At 62.3% G+C, this 23086-nt stretch overlaps 1 pseudogene across 1 annotated transcript; it reads left to right on the forward strand.

The window, feature by feature from the left end:
- Nucleotides 1–21012: 21012 nt before the first annotated feature.
- Nucleotides 21013–22567, forward strand: LOC142825346 (ribonuclease pseudogene; annotated as a pseudogene). The gene is made up of 2 exons (XR_016348085.1): nt 21013–21104; nt 21705–22567. The product of XR_016348085.1 is annotated as a ribonuclease pseudogene (transcript).
- The last annotated feature ends 519 nt before the right edge of the window (nt 22568–23086 follow it).

Raw genomic sequence — 23086 nt, forward strand, 5'->3', positions numbered from 1 at the left:
ACACGATGAGCAAACCCCACAGGACTTTGGCCACTCCAGGGATCTTCAGCGTGGGGACAAGAAGCGTTGCTGCCGAGCGAATGGGGGAGCCAAAACAACCCCCCTTAGGGGAGAGTGAGCGAAAGAGAAAGGAAGAGAGAAGCCGCCAGCTTAGCAATGACAGTGATTGATTTGTGAGGAGTGAACAGATCTCACCCAGTAACCACAGAACCGTTCCCAGAGGGCAGGGCAGGCGGCCGTGCCTAGAGAGGTGGTTGTTGGGGGAGATAGAGAGAGAGAGAGAGACCTCACCGCTCCATGGAGCTGGCACGGATAGTGGGTTCCAGACGGTGCTGGGAGCCGGGGTCCAGGGCAGGGGACGAGCAGAGCAGAGCCCCCCACACGACCAGACAGGTGGTGGAGACTCTCAGTGGAACGGATGCCGTTTCAATCCAGCTACCGGAGCAGTTTTGCTCGGGGCAAGGAGAGGAGTGTCTGTAGGGCTAGTTCACAGGGAAAGAGGAGAGACGACAGCGACTGATCGCCCCCAGCTATGGGGGATGGTCCCTGAAGGAGCTCGCAGTGCACGTGGCAGTGTCAGGAGTGTGGGTGTCACTAGGGTCGTTACTGGAATTGGTCTGCTCATGACTAATTTGGATGTGAGCAGGCCTGGGTTCGTTAGCATCTGGAGTAGAGATTTCCCATCAGGCCGTGCTCTCTGCTTTCGCTGTCCCAGAGTTCAGTGCGGTTCCTGCCTTGGCAGAGCTGCTCTCCACTCTGTATGCTAATGAGTTCTCTCTTCAATGCAGATGAGCTGGGGTGTTTCCTTAATTAGCTGAGGTGTGTCTTCCCCGGCCTTTTCGCGGCTTTGTCTGATTCCCGGGAAGGCCTAGGGGAAGGGGGGGACACGATGGTTTTCCGTGAGTGTCACTCCCTGGTCCCCAGTGCACAGGGCTGGTCGGTAACAGGGCGCTGGTGCCGTGGGGGAAATGGCCCACGGAGACACAGAGGAGTCAGAGCAGATGGGCCAGGGCACGAGCCTTCGGTAGCTGCCCCTCCCTTCGTCAGAGGGTGTCCCCAGGCGCGCCGAGGGGGCGCGAGTTCCTGAGGGGGGAGGGGGTGTTCCTGCGCCGAGTCCCCGCTCAGACCTGTTCTGCCTGTGTCTGCTTTGCACGGGAATTCCCGCTCTGCACTTTCCCGTGGCAGGCTGGTGCAGGAGGGTTTTGCCTGAGAAGGGCAGCTTGCACCTCCGTAGTGAGACATCCTGGGCAGCCAATCCCCCCCACCCCCGGCTTTTGTGTGTTGCCGTTCCAGCCGGCCGGTTTGTGCCCATTGTTCCTTTGGCGTCGTGGCGGCGCCGTGGCGCCTGGACGAGCTGCATGGCCGCTCCAAGGGACTGCCCCCCAGCTGTCCCCGCAGAGTAGCACAGATTTAATTTCCCCTCTCGCTGCCCGGTCAGTCCCTCGCTCTACGCCCCTGAGGACGTGAGGGGCAGCTCACGAATGCATGTGCCCTGTTGGCTTTGATACCCCTTGTGACGTAGTGGGGGTACCTGGCTGGTTTCTATGCTGCTGGCTCTGGGGGAACCCCCACTGGCTGCTGTGGGTACCACGATCCAGCAAAACAGGATGAGTCACTATGCAAACCAGTGGCCAGACACCCCCCATGGAGAGGAACAAAGGAAGGTGGAATGCTGCCTTGGCTGGGGGGCAGGGCTGGAAGTTAGGGAGTGGGTTGCTGGCTGTCGGAGGGCATGGATGAGACAGCCTAGGGAGAGGAGCTGGAGTTTAGGGGCCCAGTCTCCCCCATCTCAAGGGGGCCTGAGGCATCCTAGCCCAGTTCCTGTGACCAGATTACATCTGTGCTGCGCTGTGCTGGAGGAGCAATAAACCACCCTCAATTCCACTGGCTGGTGCAGTCTGTTTGTGCCATTTCGGGGTGCAGGAGACAGGGGACCCCAACGCGCCGTCACACTGGTGTCAGAAGTGGGATGCACTGCACCCCGTGGATGAAGCTCCCAGCGGCAAGCGACAAGGCGCAGTAGAAGCAAGAGCCCTGGAGCCAGGCGTGCTGGAGACAGAGCGAAGCGGTTCCTGGGAATCGTGGGGCGCTGCAGCACTAGACTGGTGAGTCTGCACCGAGGGGCCCAGCGGGCAGATGGCCTACGCCCGACTCTTGAAGGCAGAGCTGGTGGGGCTGTGCAGAGAGAGGGGCTTGCCTGTGCGGAAAGCAACCAAGGCCCAGCTGATTACCCAGCTGGAAGAGAATGACCAGCCACAGGGCCAGGATCTTGTCCCCAGGGGAAGCAGCCAGACCCCCCCTGAGAGTGTGTCAGGCTCAGAGAGGGGGAGGAGCGCTGGAACCCAACGGAGAGATGAGACAGCGTCTCCCGGGAGGCCTGCAAGCCGTAGCCCATCTAGGGCAGGGGCCAGCCCAGCGGAGCTGCGGCGGCTGGAGATCCAGCTGCGGATCAGGGAATTGGAAGTAGAGGACCGAGAGAAGGAGCGCCAAGATCGAGAGAGGCAGCGACAGCATGAGCTGGCCATGGCAGAGCGGAGAACCGGCGGGGCACCGGCTGCGCCAAGTGCGGATGGGCCCCAAGGTCCCAGGGCTGCTAGCCACTTGGAGAGGCTCGTGGTGGCCCAACTGAAGGACATGGGTGACATAGACGGGTTCCTCAGTGCCTTTGAGAGGGCCTGTGGACTGCAACGGGTTCCCCCAGCTGACTGGCTGCAGGAGCTCATCCCCGCACTGAGCCAGGAGGCGGCCGGAGTGCTCAGTCAGCTGGAGGACCTACAGCCAGGGGATTACAACCGAGTCAAGGAGGCCCTGCTGCACAAGTTCGGGCTGACCCCCGAGATATACAGGAAGAAGTTCCGGGGGGTACAGAAAGGGGCACGGGAGACCTATGTGGACCTGGCCTCCCGCCTGGCGCAATACTGCCGCAAGTGGGTGTCTGGAGTTGGAGCCCAGACCGCAGAGGAGCTGCTCAAGCTGGTCATGATGGAGCAGTTCTATGAAGCGTGCCCACCCAAACTGAGGCTGTGGCTCAAGGACCGGAGACCAGAGAACCCCCAGGAGGCCGGGAGACTGGCGGATGAGTTCACGGAGAGCCGGTCCGGGTGTGAACGGGAGTCCCGGAGAGAAAGGGAACCGCGCAGAGACCGGATCTCGGCTGAGCGACGGAGGGAGTCAACTACGGGGCGAGACCAAGGAACAGGTCGTCTGCGCCCCAGAGAACCAGCCAGGGCCTGGACAGAGACAGCCCAAAGCCTAACTTGCCATCGCTGTGGGCAAAAAGGCCACAAGAGGGCTCAGTGCACCAGGTCCCAGGACCGGGGACTGTCCAGGGTTAACTGGCTGGGGCGGGAGGAAGGGCAGGCTGCCCCAGAGGCAGGGGCTGGCAGGCAAACCTCAGCTCAGAGAGAGGGGAAGGATGCTCAGTGCACCTCCCCTGGGAGGTCTGATTCTCAGGAGGCGGATTCCTCCGTGTACCGGGTGGGGGCAGGACGGCCCCTGCGGAGCGAGTGCCTCATACCCCTGGAGGTGGATGGTAGGAAGGTGACGGGCTTCTGGGACACGGGGGCGGAGGTGACTCTGGCCCGATCTGACATAGTGGCCCAGGAGCGGATACTACCCCACGCGCAGCTGACCCTGAAGGGCATAGACGGGTCCCCGTTTAAGGTGCCTGTAGCCAGGGTGCATCTGAAATGGGGGGCGAAGGAAGGCCTCAAGGAAGTGGGGGTGCACCCGCACTTGCCCACCGAGGTGCTGATGGGGAACGACCTAGAGGAGTGGCCCCATGAATCCCAGCGGGCTCTAGTCACTACCCGGAGCCAGAGCCAGCGGGGGGCTGACAACGTGGGTCCAGGGAAGGACTCCTGGCAGCGTCCTCAGGGTCCCATCCCAGTGGACACGGGGTCCAGCCAGGCTGGGACTCCGGACCTAGGCAGAGGTGGGGGACAGGTCCCGATCCCTGCCTCAGCAGCTGAATTCCAGGCTGAGGTGCAGGCAGACCCCTCCTTGCAGAGGCTGAGGGACCAGGCTGGCCTCCGTGCAGCTCAGCCCCGGGGGAGAGGTGGCCAGGAGAGATTCCTGCGGGAGCGTGGGCTCCTGTTCCGTGAGTGGCTCCCCCCCAGGAAGGCGAGGGCATGGGGTGTCCAGCGGCAGCTGGTCGTCCCCCAAAAGTATCGCCTCAAGCTGCTGTATTTGGCCCACGACGTCCCCGTTGGGGGCCACCGGGGGATCCGGAGCACCCGGCTGAAGCTGCTCCAGCACTTCTATTGGCCGGGAATCTTTACAGCCGTGCAGCGGTACTGCCGGTCCTGTGACTCCTGCCAGAGGGGCGGGAAGGCCCAAGACAGGAGGAAAGCGGCTTGGGGGTCTCTACCCCAGATAGAGGACCCTCTGGGCTTGCTGAGAGAGTTATGGGAGGGGAAGTCCTCCCTGGATGGAGCATCGGGGGTGGAAGCCGCCCTGGCTGTCCAGCGAAGGCTCGCTGGGCTCATGGCCCTGGCCCGAGAGACCCCGGCCAGAGATCAAGGCCAGCGGAAGGGTGGGTGTGACCCCCGAGGACAGGCCTGCGTCAGTCGCCCTGGAGCGGGGCGGCGAGTGGACAGAGGGAAGCCAATTCATGTGGGGCCTCGCCACGGCCGGCCCGAGTCAAGGGGAGCACCCATGTCCCCAGGGCGGGTTCCCACGCAGAGGACCCGAACTTCCCTAGGTCACGAGCGGAGTGACCCTGCTCAGTTCGCTCTCGGAGGGGGGAGAACTGTGACGTAGTGGGGGTACCTGGCTGGTTTCTATGCTGCTGGCTCTGGGGGAACCCCCACTGGCTGCTGTGGGTACCACGATCCAGCAAAACAGGATGAGTCACTATGCAAACCAGTGGCCAGACACCCCCCATGGAGAGGAACAAAGGAAGGTGGAATGCTGCCTTGGCTGGGGGGCAGGGCTGGAAGTTAGGGAGTGGGTTGCTGGCTGTCGGAGGGCATGGATGAGACAGCCTAGGGAGAGGAGCTGGAGTTTAGGGGCCCAGTCTCCCCCATCTCAAGGGGGCCTGAGGCATCCTAGCCCAGTTCCTGTGACCAGATTACATCTGTGCTGCGCTGTGCTGGAGGAGCAATAAACCACCCTCAATTCCACTGGCTGGTGCAGTCTGTTTGTGCCATTTCGGGGTGCAGGAGACGGGGAACCCCCAACGTGCCGTCACACCCCTGGCTGCTGCTGAGCATTGGCCATGACAGATTTCCCCTCCCACGTGCCACAGATGCGCTACGCTCGCAGGCCGCCAAAGCAGCACGTGGAACCAGGATGCTGGGCCGCCCCCATCCGGCCGTAGGGGACAAGGAGCAGCTGTCTCCCCGTGGAGACCCCCGTTTGCCAGACTAGACGACAGGACGTGGGCTCCTACACGGCAGAGAGCGGGGAAACCCAGCCACCTGCATGCCACCACCCTGCCCCCAGCGGTTCCCACCTGCCATCACCCTGGCGGCCTGTGGACAGCACTGGTCCACCACGCCCTTTCCTCTTGGCGAGGGAGGGGGTGTCCCCAGCCCCTTGGGGTGGGAGACCCAGGTCTCGCCCAGAGCCTTGGGATGCTAAAGAGCTTGGGTGAAGGTTCCATCAGAAACACCCCGAGATGCCAGGGCCTGGCCCCCACCCTGAGGAAGGCGAGATGGGTGCCAAACAGCAGCCAGTAAGACAGTGGCCAGGAACAGGCTGCCTCACTGGCAGGGGCAGTGCTGCCTTGTGGTCAGAGCAAAAGGACTGCTGTCTTCTTCCAGCACTGCCTTCAGCCTACCCCCTCCCTCACCTTCCCTAGGTAACCCCTGACCCTCATCCTGGGCTCCAATTCCTAGCTACCAGCCCCTTCTCCAACTGTGGGGAAGGAGTCTTGCTCCACCCACTAGGCACAACTGCCCAGCCCTGCTCACCAGCAGGTAGGTGGCGTGAGCACCGCGCCTGCGCACTAGGAGAGCACTAATTACGGGCTCCATCGGGACCAAACCTGCGCGGCATCCGTGCGCAAGGTCACCGTGCCCCACAGATAATGACGGTGGTGCCCAGCCCTGTGTGGGAGCGGAACAGGGCTGTAGAGATTGTTTGCAGGGGCATCCGTGGTGAGAGGGTGGGGCAGGTGGGGTGAGTCTTGGGTTTGTCCCGCAGGAGATCTCAGGGGTTGGGACGGGGGAATGCTGAGCACCCCCCTTAGCAGCCCCGTTCTGCTTCAAGGGAGGAGGGGCTCCCAGAAAGCGGTTGGGAGACACACAACCCGTCCATGCAGCCTCCTGCCTGCTCTCCGAGGACACGCGAGCAGGCCTGGGGGTGGTCGCGTGGCAGTAGCTGCCCTGCTATTTGGGTTTCAACCGGAAAGGGGGGAAAAACATAACATAGACCAGCCCTCCCTCGGCCGGGCGGCCAGATGCCAACCCAGCACGCGGGGCTAGGAACGGAGGCAGCTTGCCCCACAAGACGGGATCCTGGAAGGAGACATCCTCACCCCCAGAGTAGCGGGGAGGGCGGCTATACTGTATAATGGGCACTAGGGGGCAGCAGAGGGTGGGTGGGGGAAGGGGCGGCTATACTGTATAATGGGCGCTAGGGGGCAGCAGAGGGTGGGTGGGGGAGGGGCGGCTATACTGTATAATGGGCACTAGGGGGCAGCAGAGGGTGGGTGGGGAAGGGGCGGCTATACTGTATAATGGGCACTAGGGGGCAGCAGAGGATGGGTGGGGAAGGGGCGGCTATACTGTATAATGGGCACTAGGGGGCAGCAGAGGGTGGGTGGGGAAGGGGCGGCTATACTGTATAATGGGCACTAGGGGGCAGCAGAGGGTGGGGGAAGGGGCGGCTATACTGTATAATGGGCACTAGGGGGCAGCAGAGGGTGGGGGAAGGGGCGGCTATACTGGATAATGGGCACTAGGGGGCAGCAGAGGGTGGGTGGGGAAGGGGCGGCTATACTGTATAATGGGCACTAGGGGGCAGCAGAGGGTGGGATGGGGAAGGGGCGGCTATACTCTATAATGGGCACTAGGGGGCAGCAGAGGGTGGGGGAAGGGGTGGCTATACTGTATAATGGGCACTAGGGGGCAGCAGAGGGTGGGGTGGGGAAGGGGCGGCTATACTGTATAATGGGCACTAGGGGGCAGCAGAGGGTGGGCGGGGAAGGGGCGGCTATACTGTATAATAGGCACTAGGGGGCAGCAGAGGGTGGGTTGGGGAAGGGGCGGCTATACTGTATAATGGGCACTAGGGGGCAGCAGAGGGTGGGGTGGGGAAGGGGCGGCTATACTGTATAATGGGCACTAGGGGGCAGCAGAGGGTGGGTGGGGAAGGGGCGGCTATACTGTATAATGGGCACTAGGGGGCAGCAGAGGGTGGGGGAAGGGGTGGCTATACTGTATAATGGGCACTAGGGGGCAGCAGAGGGTGGGGGAAGGGGTGGCTATACTGTATAATGGGCACTAGGGGGCAGCAGAGGGTGGGGGAAGGGGTGGCTATACTGTATAATGGGCACTAGGGGGCAGCAGAGGGTGGGGAAGGGGTGGCTATACTCTATAATGGGCACTAGGGGGCAGCAGAGGGTGGGGGAAGGGGTGGCTATACTGTATAATGGGCACTAGGGGGTAGCAGAGGGTGGGGAGGGGAAGGGGCGGCTATACTGTATAATGGGCACTAGGGGGCAGCAGAGGGTGGGATGGGGAAGGGGCGGCTATACTGTATAATGGGCACTAGGGGGCAGCAGAGGGTGGGGAAGGGGTGGCTATACTCTATAATGGGCACTAGGGGGCAGCAGAGGGTGGGGGAAGGGGTGGCTATACTGTCCCCTCTGGCTGTGGGGGGGAGGACCGGGGGGACCCCCGACCCGCCCTCACACCCTCTGCACCGCCTGTGTGGACTGTGGGCCTGGCGCGGGCGCAGGATCTGCCTCCGCAGGGCTGGGCTCGCCTGCCGCAGTTTTGGGGAGGCCTCGTTCCCCCTGCCCGGCTCCCGACCGCTCTGTGGGCCGAGCTGCGCCCAGCCCCCCTCCATGCCCGCGGTCCCTCTGTCTGTCCTGTCCGGCGCCACGTGCTGCACTCTGGGATCCGCACCCGGCGCCCGGCTCACCCCCTTCTGCCCGCCCGCTGCTCCGGCCGGGGCCTGGGCGTGGGCTGGGCCCTGCTCCGCCCACTGGGCACTGCTGCCGAGAGAGGACTGCCCGCCTGAGGGCTTTCCAGCCGCTGAGCGCTCCTGCCCTGCTCCCAGCCCGCGGCTGCCCCGTCAGCCCATGGCTGGGCCGTTGCTGGGTCTCTGCCTGTGGCCAGGACAGGCCGGGGGCACCCTGCACACGCAGGGGAGGTGTCGGAAGCCGGGTGGGGCAACGGGCGGGCGGTTGGTGGGTCTGCCAGGCAGGGGGATGTGCCAACGCCTGCTCGTTCCTGGCAGTTCTGCTGGCATCTCGCCCACCTCCCACACGCCCTGGGGCCATGCCCTAGACAGCAGGGCTGCTCTGGGGGGTTGTTTCTATACCCCCCCTTGGGGCTACCTGCGGCTGGACGCGGAGGAAGGGGCACGGGCGAGCACCCCAGGGAGGTGGGCTGAGGCTGGCAGTGGCGGATGGAGGCTGGGAGGCTGCAATGAGGAATCGTCGCACGACAGGCCGGTTTCCCGGGACCTCAAGGGATGCAGCTCGTGACCGGGCTCCGGGGCTGCTGCCAAGACGGAGCCTGGACGTGGGTCCCCTGCAGAGCGGGGCCACGTGGGTCTCCTGGGACCCGGGCCAGGGAGCTGTAATCCCCGGGTTCGTACCACGCCGTGAGTGGAGCTGTCTAGCACACGCCAGGGACTCTCAGCCACCTACGAGGCCAATTTCCAGCTGGAACGTGGCCACCTCGAATGCCCAGCCGGCGGCTGGTGTCGTGCCTGTCTGTGCTAGATTATCCAGCCCTCTAGTACCTCGTGTTTTCTCCCCCCGGGGCGGTTCTGGCAAATCCAGGTTTACACCCCACTGCAGGGTTTAACAGCGGCCTGCGATACCGATACCCGAAAGAGAGAACGAAGTTCCTGTACAGAAAGTCCGAGCGCCCGCAGCAGGCGTATGTAGGTCAGATGTGGGTTGAGGGGCTTTGCTGGAGCGGGAGGGTGCGCCTGGCACAGAGGAGAGAAGCTGAGCCAGAGCTGCAGAAAGCCAAGCACCAAGCTAGAACAAGCACTGGGAATGGGACTCTGAGAAAAGCCAAGCAAGAGAGACTTTCGGGCAGAGCGCCGGCCAGCCACAGGCAGGGAATTATGAGCCAAGAAATTGCCCCTTGAGGTTTGGTTCCTCCTATGTTTAGGGAAACAAGACTTCATACATACCCAGGGCTGTGTGAAACCTCCGACTCTCCCGTCAGCCCCTCTTCCTGCGGGAAACCACCTGAATTTTGGCCGACTGCTTGTGTCCAAAAGGAGTAAGCGCTGGTGTCAGCGGTGGGATCCAGGAGCGAGCTCGTGAGCTGGAATTCATGCTGACGCGAGATGGTCAAAAGGCCGTGAAACGAGCTCGTCAAAGCAGAGCTCTCCGAGGGGAAGCCAGGCAGCAAGCAGAGCGTGCCCGGAAAGGCTGAGAGGCTCTGTCCTAGCCCGGGTGAATGGCTGGGAAGAAGGACCAAAAAGGCAGGTTCGGGTCAGCCCGGCTGTGGGCAGAATTTCCCTGCAGAGAGGAGACGGATTTGATCTACGTCTGGTGGAAAGCCCTGATGTGCCGTGAGCAGCCCGCCCTCAGTCGGAGGCACACCTGAAACCAGCTAAGACTGACCCATCCTTGTCTCCTGGGCCCAGCCCGCAGCCAGGCCCCTACTCCAGGGTCCGGGGCAAAAGGTGGGACCTGGCCAGCCCCCTCCAAATCCCCTTCCGCAGCTAGGGACTGGTGCAGTGCCCAGGGAAACTGAGGCACACAGCGGGTATCCCGCCAACTGCTCCCCTGTGATAGAATCCCGCCGGTGCAATGTAACAGGTGGTCTGGGCACTGCTGAGAGGGTCACATCAGGGCAAGTCCCCGGCTGAGTCCCCAGGTGTGGCTGGAGAGCGGTTGTTGGTGCAGCCGCACTGTTTACCCCAGCTGGTCCCTGAGCGGCCCCTCCCCGAGGGGCTCCGGCTGTCTCCGAGAGGGAGGCTGTTGCAATACAAGCCCCGAGCCTGCGTCCCTGTTCTCAGTGGGGCAGGGGCAGAACAAGGAGCAATGGGCTCAAGGTGCGGTGGGGGAGGTCCGGTTGGATATTAGAGAAAACTCTTTCCCTAGGCGGGTGGGGAAGCCCTGGGCTGGGTTCCCTGGGGGGGGGGGGGAATCGCCATCCGTAGAGGTGTGTAAGTCCCAGCTGGACCAAGCCCTGGCCGGGTTGATTTAGGTGGGTTGGTGTCACGTTACTGGATTTTGAGGGGAGCAGCCAGGTCACTGCTGCACCCACAGGTGGGGGGTTGGCCCCAGGAATGGTATAAAAGGGGCCATGTGGGGCGTTGAACAGAAGCTCACTGTCTGCTGATCCTGTGTACACTGGTCATGTGAGTGTCTAATGTCTGTGTGTGGAGTTAGGAGTCTGTAATCTGTGTGGAGACTGAATATTTCTCTGCATGTGGTTGAGCATTGGGCAGGGCCCGGCCTGTGGACTTGCTAATCAGCGAGGCCCTGTGGGACAATGGCACTCAATGGGCCAAGGACACACCTAAAGCATGAGTGGTGACACCTGAGAGCAGCCAGCAGGGAACACAGGGATAGGCCGCTGGCCAAGTGACCTGCTGCAGCCAAGAAGAGGCCAGGAAGGAGGGATAAATAGGCCATGTGGGGGACTCCATCTTGGTTTTTAGCTCAGCACTTCATCCCAGAGGCAGCACTGCAGGGATTGAAGAGCCCGGAAGACCTGTGAACCCATCCTGATGCTAGGATGTGCAACAAGAACTTTTAAACCAGCAGCTGTAACATCTCTGCTAGAGCCTGCATCGAGGACTGGGAGATTCGGTGCATGTAACGTACTGTACTTTAACAACCTGACTCTCATGCTTTTCTTTCTTGTGATAATAAACCTTTAGATATAGATTCTAAAGGATTGGCCCAGCGTGATTTGTGGGTAAGGTCCAGAGGGTAAATTGACCAGGGATCTGTGGCTGGTTTCTTGGAACCGGACAGGACTTGTTCGGGGTAGGTGGGATTGGGTGCTAGGACCCCCCACCTGTGTATGAGGCCTGGGGCCATCTGGGGCACAGATATTGCTGGGGTGTCAGAGGGGTTTTGCTCGGGAGGCTTCAGGCAGGCAGCTGAAGCGCTCTGTGGGACTGGTGTGTGGCCTGTGTGGAGAGGTCACCAGTCGGGGGCTGTAAGGAGCCCCGGATTTGAGCAATTCGCCCTGAGCGGACGCCCTCAGCTGTGCCCAGACACGGCCCGGTCCGTCACAGTTGGTCCTGCCTTGGGCAGGGGGCTGGACGCGGTGACCTTCCGAGGTCTCTTCCAGCTCTGTGGTTCCGTGGAGCAGCCCAGGCCCAGGTCTCACTAGGCACCTCCCGACCCACGTGGCGCAGAGCTTGGGGCGGACACACCCCAGAGATCTGCATGCAGACGGGACGCCGGAGCCTGGCGCGGCTGCCCAGTGCCCTGGAGAGCCCAGGGGAGGGCGAAATCGGACGAGCGGACGGGGGGGAGGGTCAGAGCAAAAACCCACGGCTCCCAGCGCCAGGTGCCCAGAGGGAGGGAACAGAACCGGGAATCACCCAGTGATCCCTCCCCATCGCCCATTCCCAGCCTGTGACACACAGAGAGGCCAGGGACCCTCCCTGCCCAGCTTGGCTTATACCCACTGATGGCCCTGGGAGGCAGGGGGTAGTTTGGGGTTTAAAGGGGGGTTGCTCACAGGGTGGCTCAGTGCCCAGCAGTTCCTGGTTTCCTGTGCCAAAGGGGGCAGTTTGGGGTTCAAAGGGGGGTTGCTCACAGGGTGGCTCAGTGCCCAGCAGTTCCTGGTTTCCTGTGCCAAAGGGGGCAGTTTGGGGTTCAAAGGGGGGTTGCTCACAGGGGCTCAGTGCCCGGCAGTTCCTGGTTTCCTGTGCCAAAGGGGGCAGTTTGGGGTTCAAAGGGGGGTTGCTCACAGGGTGGCTCAGTGCCCAGCAGTTCCTGGTTTCCTGTGCCAAAGGGGGCAGTTTGGGGTTCAAAGGGGGGTTGCTCACAGGGGCTCAGTGCCCGGCAGTTCCTGGTTTCCTGTGCCAAAGGGGGCAGTTTGGGGTTCAAAGGGGGGTTGCTCACAGGGGGTCAGTGCCCAGCAGTTCCTGGTTTCCTGTGCCAAAGGGGGCAGTTTGGGGTTCAAAGGGGGGTTGCTCACAGGGGGGCTCAGTGCCCAGCAGTTCCTGGTTTCCTGTGCCAAAGGGGGCAGTTTGGGGTTCAAAGGGGGGTTGCTCACAGGGGCTCAGTGCCCAGCAGTTCCTGGTTTCCTGTGCCAAAGGGGGCAGTTTGGGGTTCAAAGGGGGGTTGCTCACAGGGGCTCAGTGCCCGGCAGTTCCTGGTTTCCTGTGCCAAAGGGGGCAGTTTGGGGTTCAAAGGGGGGTTGCTCACAGGGGGGCTCAGTGCCCAGCAGTTCCTGGTTTCCTGTGCCAAAGGGGGCAGTTTGGGGTTCAAAGGGGGGTTGCTCACAGGGGCTCAGTGCCCAGCAGTTCCTGGTTTCCTGTGCCAAAGGGGGCAGTTTGGGGTTCAAAGGGGGGTTGCTCACAGGGGCTCAGTGCCCAGCAATTCCTGGTTTCCTGTGCCAAAGGGGGGAGTTTGGGGTTCAAAGGGGGGTTGCTCACAGGGGGGCTCAGTGCCCGGCAGTTCCTGGTTTCCTGTGCCAAAGGGGGGAGTTTGGGGTTCAAAGGGGGGTTGCTCACAGGGGCTCAGTGCCCGGCAGTTCCTGGTTTCCTGTGCCAAAGGGGGCAGTTTGGGGTTCAAAGGGGGGTTGCTCACAGGGGGGCTCAGTGCCCGGCAGTTCCTGGTTTCCTGTGCCAAAGGGGGCAGTTTGGGGTTCAAAGGGGGGTTGCTCACAGGGTGGCTCAGTGCCCGGCAGTTCCTGGTTTCCTGTGCCAAAGGGGGCAGTTTGGGGTTCAAAGGGGGGTTGCTCACAGGGGCTCAGTGCCCGGCAGTTCCTGGTTTCCTGTGCCAAAGGGGAGAGTTTGGGGTTCAAAGGGGGGTTGCTCACAGGGGGTCAGTGCCCGGCAGTTCCTGGTTTCCTGTGCCAAAGGGGGCAGTTTTGGGGTTCAAAGGGGGGTTGCTCACAGGGGGTCAGTGCCCGGCAGTTCCTGGTTTCCTGTGCCAAAGGGGGCAGTTTGGGGTTCAAAGGGGGGTTGCTCACAGGGGGTCAGTGCCCGGCAGTTCCTGGTTTCCTGTGCCAAAGGGGGCAGTTTTGGGGTTCAAAGGGGGGCGGCACACAGGGGGGCTCAGTGCCCAGCAGTTCCTGGTTTCCTGTGCCAAAGGGGGCAGTTTGGGGTTCAAAGGGGGGTTGCTCACAGGGTGGCTCAGTGCCCGGCAGTTCCTGGTTTCCTGTGCCAAAGGGGGCAGTTTGGGGTTCAAAGGGGGGTTGCTCACAGGGGGGCTCAGTGCCCGGCAGTTCCTGGTTTCCTGTGCCAAAGGGGGCAGTTTGGGGTTCAAAGGGGGGTTGCTCACAGGGGCTCAGTGCCCAGCAGTTCCTGGTTTCCTGTGCCAAAGGGGGCAGTTTGGGGTTCAAAGGGGGGTTGCTCACAGGGGGGCTCAGTGCCCGGCAGTTCCTGGTTTCCTGTGCCAAAGGGGGCAGTTTGGGGTTCAAAGGGGGGTTGCTCACAGGGGGGCTCAGTGCCCAGCAGTTCCTGGTTTCCTGTGCCAAAGGGGGGAGTTTGGGGTTCAAAGGGGGGTTGCTCACAGGGGGGCTCAGTGCCCGGCAGTTCCTGGTTTCCTGTGCCAAAGGGGGCAGTTTGGGGTTCAAAGGGGGGTTGCTCACAGGGGGGCTCAGTGCCCGGCAGTTCCTGGTTTCCTGTGCCAAAGGGGGCAGTTTGGGGTTCAAAGGGGGGTTGCTCACAGGGGCTCAGTGCCCGGCAGTTCCTGGTTTCCTGTGCCAGAGGGGGCAGTTTGGGGTTCAAAGGGGGGTTGCTCACAGGGGCTCAGTGTCTGGCAGTTCCTGGTTTCCTGTGCCAAAGGGGGCAGTTTGGGGTTCAAAGGGGGGTTGCTCACAGGGTGGCTCAGTGCCCGGCAGTTCCTGGTTTCCTGTGCCAAAGGGGGCAGTTTGGGGTTCAAAGGGGGGTTGCTCACAGGGGGGCTCAGTGCCCGGCAGTTCCTGGTTTCCTGTGCCAAAGGGGGCAGTTTGGGGTTCAAAGGGGGGTTGCTCACAGGGGCTCAGTGCCCGGCAGTTCCTGGTTTCCTGTGCCAAAGGGGGGAGTTTGGGGTTCAAAGGGGGGTTGCTCACAGGGGCTCAGTGTCTGGCAGTTCCTGGTTTCCTGTGCCAAAGGGGGCAGTTTGGGGTTCAAAGGGGGGTTGCTCACAGGGGGTCAGTGCCCAGCAGTTCCTGGTTTCCTGTGCCAAAGGGGGGAGTTTGGGGTTCAAAGGGGGGTTGCTCACAGGGGCTCAGTGCCCGGCAGTTCCTGGTTTCCTGTGCCAAAGGGGGCAGTTTGGGGTTCAAAGGGGGGTTGCTCACAGGGGCTCAGTGCCCAGCAGTTCCTGGTTTCCTGTGCCAAAGGGGGCAGTTTGGGGTTCAAAGGGGGGTTGCTCACAGGGGCTCAGTGCCCAGCAGTTCCTGGTTTCCTGTGCCAAAGGGGGCAGTTTGGGGTTCAAAGGGGGGTTGCTCACAGGGGCTCAGTGCCCAGCAGTTCCTGGTTTCCTGTGCCAAAGGGGAGAGTTTGGGGTTCAAAGGGGGGTTGCTCACAGGGGGGCTCAGTGCCCGGCAGTTCCTGGTTTCCTGTGCCAAAGGGGGCAGTTTGGGGTTCAAAGGGGGGTTGCTCACAGGGGGGCTCAGTGCCCGGCAGTTCCTGGTTTCCTGTGCCAAAGGGGGGAGTTTGGGGTTCAAAGGGGGGTTGCTCACAGGGGCTCAGTGCCCAGCAGTTCCTGGTTTCCTGAGCCAAAGGGGGCAGTTTGGGGTTCAAAGGGGGGTTGCTCACAGGGGGGCTCAGTGCCCGGCAGTTCCTGGTTTCCTGTGCCAAAGGGGGCAGTTTTGGGGTTCAAAGGGGGGTTGCTCACAGGGGGGCTCAGTGCCCGGCAGTTCCTGGTTTCCTGTGCCAAAGGGGGCAGTTTTGGGGTTCAAAGGGGGGTTGCTCACAGGGGGGCTCAGTGCCCAGCAGTTCCTGGTTTCCTGTGCCAAAGGGGGCAGTTTTGGGGTTCAAAGGGGGGTTGCTCACAGGGGGGCTCAGTGCCCGGCAGTTCCTGGTTTCCTGTGCCAAAGGGGGCAGTTTGGGGTTCAAAGGGGGGTTGCTCACAGGGGCTCAGTGCCCAGCAGTTCCTGGTTTCCTGTGCCAAAGGGGGCAGTTTGGGGTTCAAAGGGGGGTTGCTCACAGGGGCTCAGTGCCCAGCAGTTCCTGGTTTCCTGTGCCAAAGGGGGGAGTTTGGGGTTCAAAGGGGGGTTGCTCACAGGGGCTCAGTGCCCGGCAGTTCCTGGTTTCCTGTGCCAAAGGGGGGAGTTTGGGGTTCAAAGGGGGGTTGCTCACAGGGGGTCAGTGCCCAGCAGTTCCTGGTTTCCTGTGCCAAAGGGGGCAGTTTGGGGTTCAAAGGGGGGTTGCTCACAGGGGGTCAGTGCCCAGCAGTTCCTGGTTTCCTGAGCCAAAGGGGGCAGTTTGGGGTTCAAAGGGGGGTTGCTCACAGGGGGGCTCAGTGCCCAGCAGTTCCTGGTTTCCTGTGCCAAAGGGGGGAGTTTGGGGTTCAAAGGGGGGTTGCTCACAGGGTGGCTCAGTGCCCAGCAGTTCCTGGTTTCCTGTGCCAAAGGGGGCAGTTTGGGGTTCAAAGGGGGGTTGCTCACAGGGGCTCAGTGCCCAGCAATTCCTGGTTTCCTGTGCCAAAGGGGGCAGTTTGGGGTTCAAAGGGGGGTTGCTCACAGGGGCTCAGTGCCCGGCAGTTCCTGGTTTCCTGTGCCAAAGGGGGCAGTTTGGGGTTCAAAGGGGGGTTGCTCACAGGGGGTCAGTGCCCAGCAATTCCTGGTTTCCTGTGCCAAAGGGGGCAGTTTGGGGTTCAAAGGGGGGTTGCTCACAGGGGCTCAGTGCCCGGCAGTTCCTGGTTTCCTGTGCCAAAGGGGGCAGTTTGGGGTTCAAAGGGGGGTTGCTCACAGGGGGGGTCAGTGCCCAGCAGTTCCTGGTTTCCTGAGCCAAAGGGGGCAGTTTGGGGTTCAAAGGGGGGTTGCTCACAGGGTGGCTCAGTGCCCGGCAGTTCCTGGTTTCCTGAACCAAAGGGGGCAGTTTGGGGTTCAAAGGGGGGTTGCTCACAGGGGGGCTCAGTGCCCAGCAGTTCCTGGTTTCCTGTGCCAAAGGGGGCAGTTTGGAGTTCAAAGGGGGGTTGCTCACAGGGGGGCTCAGTGCCCGGCAGTTCCTGGTTTCCTGTGCCAAAGGGGGGAGTTTGGGGTTCAAAGGGGGGTTGCTCACAGGGGGGCTCAGTGCCCGGCAGTTCCTGGTTTCCTGTGCCAAAGGGGGCAGTTTGGGGTTCAAAGGGGGGTTGCTCACAGGGGGGCTCAGTGCCCGGCAGTTCCTGGTTTCCTGTGCCAAAGGGGGCAGTTTGGGGTTCAAAGGGGGGTTGCTCACAGGGGGGCTCAGTGCCCGGCAGTTCCTGGTTTCCTGTGCAAAGGGGGCAGTTTGGGGTTCAAAGGGGGGTTGCTCACAGGGGGGCTCAGTGTCTGGCAGTTCCTGGTTTCCTGTGCCAAAGGGGGGAGTTTGGGGTTCAAAGGGGGGTTGCTCACAGGGGGGCTCAGTGCCCGGCAGTTCCTGGTTTCCTGTGCCAAAGGGGGCAGTTTGGGGGTTCAAAGGGGGGTTGCTCACAGGGGGGCTCAGTGCCCGGCAGTTCCTGGTTTCCTGTGCCAAAGGGGGGAGTTTGGGGTTCAAAGGGGGGTTGCTCACAGGGGGGCTCAGTGCCCAGCAGTTCCTGGTTTCCTGTGCCAAAGGGGGGAGTTTGGGGTTCAAAGGGGGGTTGCTCACAGGGGGGCTCAGTGCCCGGCAGTTCCTGGTTTCCTGTGCCAAAGGGGGGAGTTTGGGGTTCAAAGGGGGGTTGCTCACAGGGGGGCTCAGTGCCCGGCAGTTCCTGGTTTCCTGTGCCAAAGGGGGGAGTTTGGGGTTCAAAGGGGGGCTGCACACGGGGGGCTCAGTAGGAATAAGAGATCCTCTGGAATAGGGCTTTATTCTGGAGGATCGCACCAGTCTGGGCGCTTTTCTCCGGCTTATCTCCAAGCCGGAAAAAAGCGGCGGCCATGAAACTGCAAATCCCGCAGATATTTAAATCCCCCGCAGATTTGTCTCTTCCAAAGTTCTACATTGACATCCCTATTCCGTAATAGGGGCCAATGTAGACGTAGCCAAGAAGTCGTTCTCCCGCTCTGCTCTATGCTGGTTGGGCCTCAGCTGGAGGATCGTGTCCAGTTCTGGGCACCGCATTTCAAGAAGGATGTGGAGAAATCGGAGAGGGGCCAGAGAAGAGCAACGAGAATGATGACAGGTCTGGAGAACATGAGCGAGGAGGGAGGCTGGAGGAATTGGGCTTGTTTAGTTTGGAAAAGAGAAGACTGAGAGGGGACATGAAGCCGTTTTCAGGTATCTAAATGGGTGTCACAAGGAAAAACTTGTTCTCCTTGGCCTGTGAGGGCAGGACAAGCAGCAATGGGCTTAGACTGCAGCAAGGGAGGTTTAGTTGGACATTAGGGAAAACTTCCTGCCTCTCCGGGTGGTGAAACACTGGAATAAGTTGCCCAGTGGGTTGTGGAATCCCCGTCTCTGGAGATATGGAAGAGCAGGCTGGACAGACGCCTGGCAGGGATGGGCTAGACGGTGTTTGGTCCTGCCGTGAGGGCCGAGACTGGACTCGATGACCTCGCAAGGTCCCTTCCCATTCTACTGTTCTGTGATTCTAGGGACGGAGGTTCCACCCCTCCCTAGGGACCCAGCCAGGGCTCCAGCCCCCAAACCACAGTGGTCGCCTCCGCTGGACCCTCTCCAGTGCGCCCACGTCCTTTCTGTAGTGGGGGGGCTGGAAGCTTTTTCCCTTCCAACATCTATAAAAAGGGGAATAAGAACAACCCAGGAAACTACAGACGGGTCAGTTTAACGTCTGTCCCAGGGAAGATAATGGAGCAGGTAATTAAGGAAATCATATGCAAACACTTGGAAGGTAATAAAGTGATAGGGAATAGCCAGCATGGGTTTGTGAAGAACAAGTCATGCCAAACTAATCTGATAGCTTTCTTTGATAAGATAACGAGCCTTGTGGATAAGGGAGAAGCGGTGGATGTCATATACCTAGACTTTAGTAAGGCATTTGATACGGTCTCGCATGATATTCTTATTGATAAACTAGGCAAATATAACTTAGATAGGGCCACGATAAGGTGGGTGCATAATTGGCTGGATAACCGTAGTCAGAGAGTGGTTGTTAACGGTTCTAAATCCTGCTGGAAAGGGATAACAAGTGGAGTTCCGCAAGGGTCTGTTTTGGGACCCGTACTGTTCAATATCTTCATCAATGATGTAGATATTGGGATAGAGAGTACGCTTATTACGTTTGCAGATGATACCAAACTGGGTGGGGTTGCAACTTCTTTGGAGGATAGGGACATAATTCAAAATGACCTTAGCAAGTTAGAGAAATGGTCAGAGGTAAACAGGATGAGGTTTAATAAAGAGAAATGCAAAGTGCTCCACTTAGGAAGGAACAATCAGTTCCATACATACAAGATGGGAAGCGACTGTCTAGGAAGGAGCATGGCGGAAAGGGATCTAGGGGTCATAGTGGACCACAAGTTGAATATGAGTCAACAGTGTGATGCTGTTGCAAAAAAAGCAAATATGGTTCTAGGTTGTATCAACAGGTGTGTTGTAAGCAAAACTCGTGAAGTCATTCTGCCGCTCTACTCTGCACTAGTTAGGCCTCAGCTGGAGTACTGTGTCCAGTTCTGGGCGCCACATTTCAAGAAAGATGTGGAGAAATTGGAAAGGGTACAGAGAAGAGCGACAAGAATGATTAAAGGTCTAGAGAACATGACCTATGAAGCCAGGCTTCATGAACTGGGCTTGTTTAGTTTGGAAAAAAGAAGATTAAGGGGGGACATGATAGCGGTTTTCAAATATCTAAAAGGGTGTCACAAGGAGGAAGGAGAAAATTTGTTCCTCTTGGTTTCTGAGGACAGGACAAGGAGTAATGGGCTTAAAGTGCAGCAGGGGAGGTTTAGATTGGACATTAGGAAAAAATTCCTAACTGTCAGGGTGGTCAAATATTGGAATAAATTGCCAAGGGAGGTGGTGGAATCTCCCTCTCTGGAGATATTTAAGAACAGGTTAGATAGACATCTGTCAGGGATGGTGTAGGTGGAGCTTGATCCTGCCTTGAGGGCGGGGGGCTGGACTCGATGACCTCTCGAGGTCCCTTCCAGTCCTAGGATTCTATGATTCTATGATCACCTCCCCCCAGCCCGTCCCTCCCCCGACTCCCCCAGAGCCCAGACGGGTTTGACAGCAGTTTCCCCTGGGCGGGTGTTTCCCAACCTCCCGCTGACAGTTGCCTGCCCCAGACCACAAGGGCCAGGGGGATCGTGTCCGCTGCCTGCGACATCCCAACCGCCAACCGGCCCGGGGAGCCGAGGGGCTGGCAGCTGGGACTGGCCCCCCGACACCTTCCCTGCCTTGGTTGGGCTGAGCCGCTCCAAGCCAAGGGGCCGTGGGCAGCCCCTTAGGGCCAGGTCCGGGCCTGCCCCGGCACTGGGGCGTCACAGCCCTGACCCCACAATCACCAGGGTCCCTGCAGGCGGGGGGCAGGAGCTGGCACAGAGGGGCCGGGCAGAGCCACAGAGCCGGTGCCAGTGGGGGGGGCTGGGAACCCGCCCTGGGACTAGCCCCTCCCAGTTATCTGCGGGGTCCGGGCTGCACGGGGGAAATGACAGAGAGGAAACAGCGTCAGACTGGGCAGCGTGTCCACCGATCCCTGATCCCCCTGGGCCCAGCTGCCAGGCCTGCCCCAGTCTCTCTGGGCTCAGCCAACCCAAAGTGTTCCAGATCCCCCTGGGCCCAGCCAGCCCGGCCTGCCCCCGATCCCCCTGGGCCCAGCCAGCCCGGCCTGCCCCCGATCCCCCTGGGCCCAGCCAGCCCGGCCTGCCCCCGATCCCCCTGGGCCCAGCCAGCTCACCCTGCCCCCGATCCCCCTGGGCCCAGCCAGCTCACCCTGCCCCCGATCCCCCTGGGCCCAGCCAGCCCGGCCTGCCCCCGATCCCCCTGGGCCCAGCCAGCCCATCCTGCCCCCGATCCCCCTGGGCCCAGCCAGCTCACCCTGCCCCCGATCCCCCTGGGCCCAGCCAGCCCGGCCTGCCCCCGATCCCCCTGGGCCCAGCCAGCCCGGCCTGCCCCCGATCCCCCTGGGCCCAGCCAGCCCAGCCTGCCCCCGAACCCCCTGGGCCCAGCCAGCCCAGCCTGCCCCCGATCCCCCTGGGCCCAGCCAGCCCAGCCTGCCCCCGATCCCCCTGGGCCCAGCCAGCCCGGCCTGCCCCCGATCCCCCTGGGCCCAGCCAGCCCAGCCTGTCCCCGATCCCCCTGGGCCCAGCCAGCCCACCATGCTCCCAATCCCCCTGGGCCCAGCCAGCCCGGCCTGTCCCCGATCCTCCTGGGCCCAGCCAGCCCGGCCTGTCCCCGATCCCCCTGGGCCCAGCCAGCCCAGCCTGCCCCCGATCCCCCTGGGCCCAGCCAGCCCAGCCTGCCCCCGAACTCCCTGGGCCCAGCCAGCCCGGCCTGCCCCCGATCCCCCTGGGCCCAGCCAGCCCAGCCTGTCCCTGATCCTCCAGGGCCATGCCCAGTGTCCGTCTCCCCCCATCTCCCTGCCCCCAGCATTGCCCATCCCCTAATGGGCGGAGCTGCCCCCCAGGCTCCGGCTGGGCTCTATATAAGCAGCCCGGAGGCGAAGGACTCGGGGCTCAGCTCTGCCTGCGGCTGGATCCTTCTCGGCAGAACCCAGGACTGGGGTGAGCTGAGGGCAGACCCAGGGCGAAGCGGGAAGGCAGTGGCGGGGTGGGGGGCTGAGGATTGACCCTGGGGACTGGGGGCAGAATGGGGCCGGGACCCCATTCACTTGGGGCGACTCCACGTGGTGCCTGGGCAGGTGATCGGCCGGGGCGAATGGAACATGGGGGGCAGCTGGACCCCGAACTCCTGGGTTCTCGCCCCTGCTCTGGGAGGGCAGTGGGGTCCAGTGGGTAAAGCCGGGGGGCTGGGAGCTGGGACAAGGAAACCAGGCCCTGCTCCCCGCCTGGCCCCAGCTCTGCCTGCAGCTCTTGCTGCCTCTGGGGCAGCCAGTCCCGAGGGGCCCCGGTCTGGGCTCCCCTTCCCGACGGGCCCCCGATCTCGGCCGGGTCTGGGCTCCCCTTCCCGACGGGCCCCCGATCTCGGCCGGGTCTGGGCTCCCCTTCCCGACGGGCCCCCGATCTCGGCCGGGTCTGGGCCCCCCAGCCCCATGGGCGCTGATCTTGGCCGGGTCTGATGCCCCCGGCCCCACGGGCGCTGACCTCGGCCGGGTCTGGGCAATGCCCCGCACTCTCCCCCTCCATCTCCCCGTCCCCCGGCAGGTCGATCGAGTGACAGACGCGGCCATGGCACTGAGGGGACCCTGCGTCCTGCTCCTCCTGACGCTGGCCCTGCTGGCTGTGGGCCTGGCCCAGCTCATCCCCCAACCGCCCAACTACCAGCGCTTCGTGCGGGAGAACGTGGATTACCCCAGGACCGGCATCGCCAACGCCCACCGCTACTGCAGCACCATGATAATGCGCCGTGGGCTGCCCTGCCCGTTCAGCCACACCTTCATCCACACCTCCCCCCGCCAGCTGCAGAGCGTCTGCACGAGGAACGGGAGATGCCGACGCCCAGGCAACCAGTGCGACAGCCACCGAGCCTTCCCGCTGACCACCTGCCGCCGGGTGGCCACCTCCCGCCCCTCGGGCTGCGTGTACCGGGGCCGCCAACACACCAACCGCGTCCGCCTGGCCTGTCGCAGGCGGCTGCCCGTGAGCTTCATCCGCTACCTGTAGCGCCGGCGCCAGCGCCGCTTCCCACCCGGCAGCCTCTGCCCCTCAGGCCTCTCCTGCCTCATCCCTGCCTCGCCCTGCATCCCCTGCCATGAGTCCCCATGGGGGTGTCCCGTGTCCCCCTTCCCCCATGGGCCGGCAGCTCGGGGGGTTCCTACGCTGGGGCCCGGTGCTGGGCCCGCCAGCGACGCTCCGGGCGCCCACCCCCCGGCTGGCACCAAGACCCTCTGCCTGAGCCCAGCGCCCGCCTGGCTGGGGGCCTGTGATCCAGCCCAGCCGCCCCCTCTGGCCCTGCTCACACTGGGCCTGGGTGTCAGGGTGTGCAAAGAAGATGGGCCCAGGGCCTGGGAGGCTCTCGCAGAGTTTGGTTCCCGCGCTGCTTCCTGCAATAAAACCCTTTCCCGGCAGCTGCAGACTCAGTGTGTTGGGGGCAAAGGGAGGGGTGCCCTGTGTGGGGTACGGGCAGCGGGGGAGGGGTGCTCTGTGTGGGGTACGGGCAGCGGGGGAGGGGTGCTCTGTGTGGGGTACAAGCAGCAGGGGAGGGGTGCCCTGTGTGGGGTACGGGCAGCGGGGGGGGTGCCCTGTGTGGAGTGTGGGCAGTGGGGGAGGGGTGTGGGGTGTGGGGGACGGGGCGTGTGCTACCGACACCGGCTGGGTCTGGCCTGTAGGGATGGGGCTGGAGGCTGGTGCCAGGGGGGCGGGGGCAGTGCATGCAGCTGGGTGCCAGCGCTGAGTGTGGGGGACGCGGCGTGTGGTACCGACACTGGCTGGCTTTGGCTGCCTGTCAGGCAAGCGGGGTCGTGGCTGAGCCTCCAGGAGCCTTGGACCAAATGTGGCTGGGGGCGGAGAGGCGCTCTGGAACCCCCCGACTGGGGGGCAACCAGGGTGATTTCCCCAGCCTAGGCTGGCCCAGGCCCAAAAGATCT

Source organism: Pelodiscus sinensis, chromosome 30 (genome assembly GCF_052426305.1).
Source record: "Pelodiscus sinensis isolate ZL-2025 chromosome 30, ASM5242630v1, whole genome shotgun sequence".
NCBI classification, from domain to species: domain Eukaryota; kingdom Metazoa; phylum Chordata; order Testudines; family Trionychidae; genus Pelodiscus; species Pelodiscus sinensis.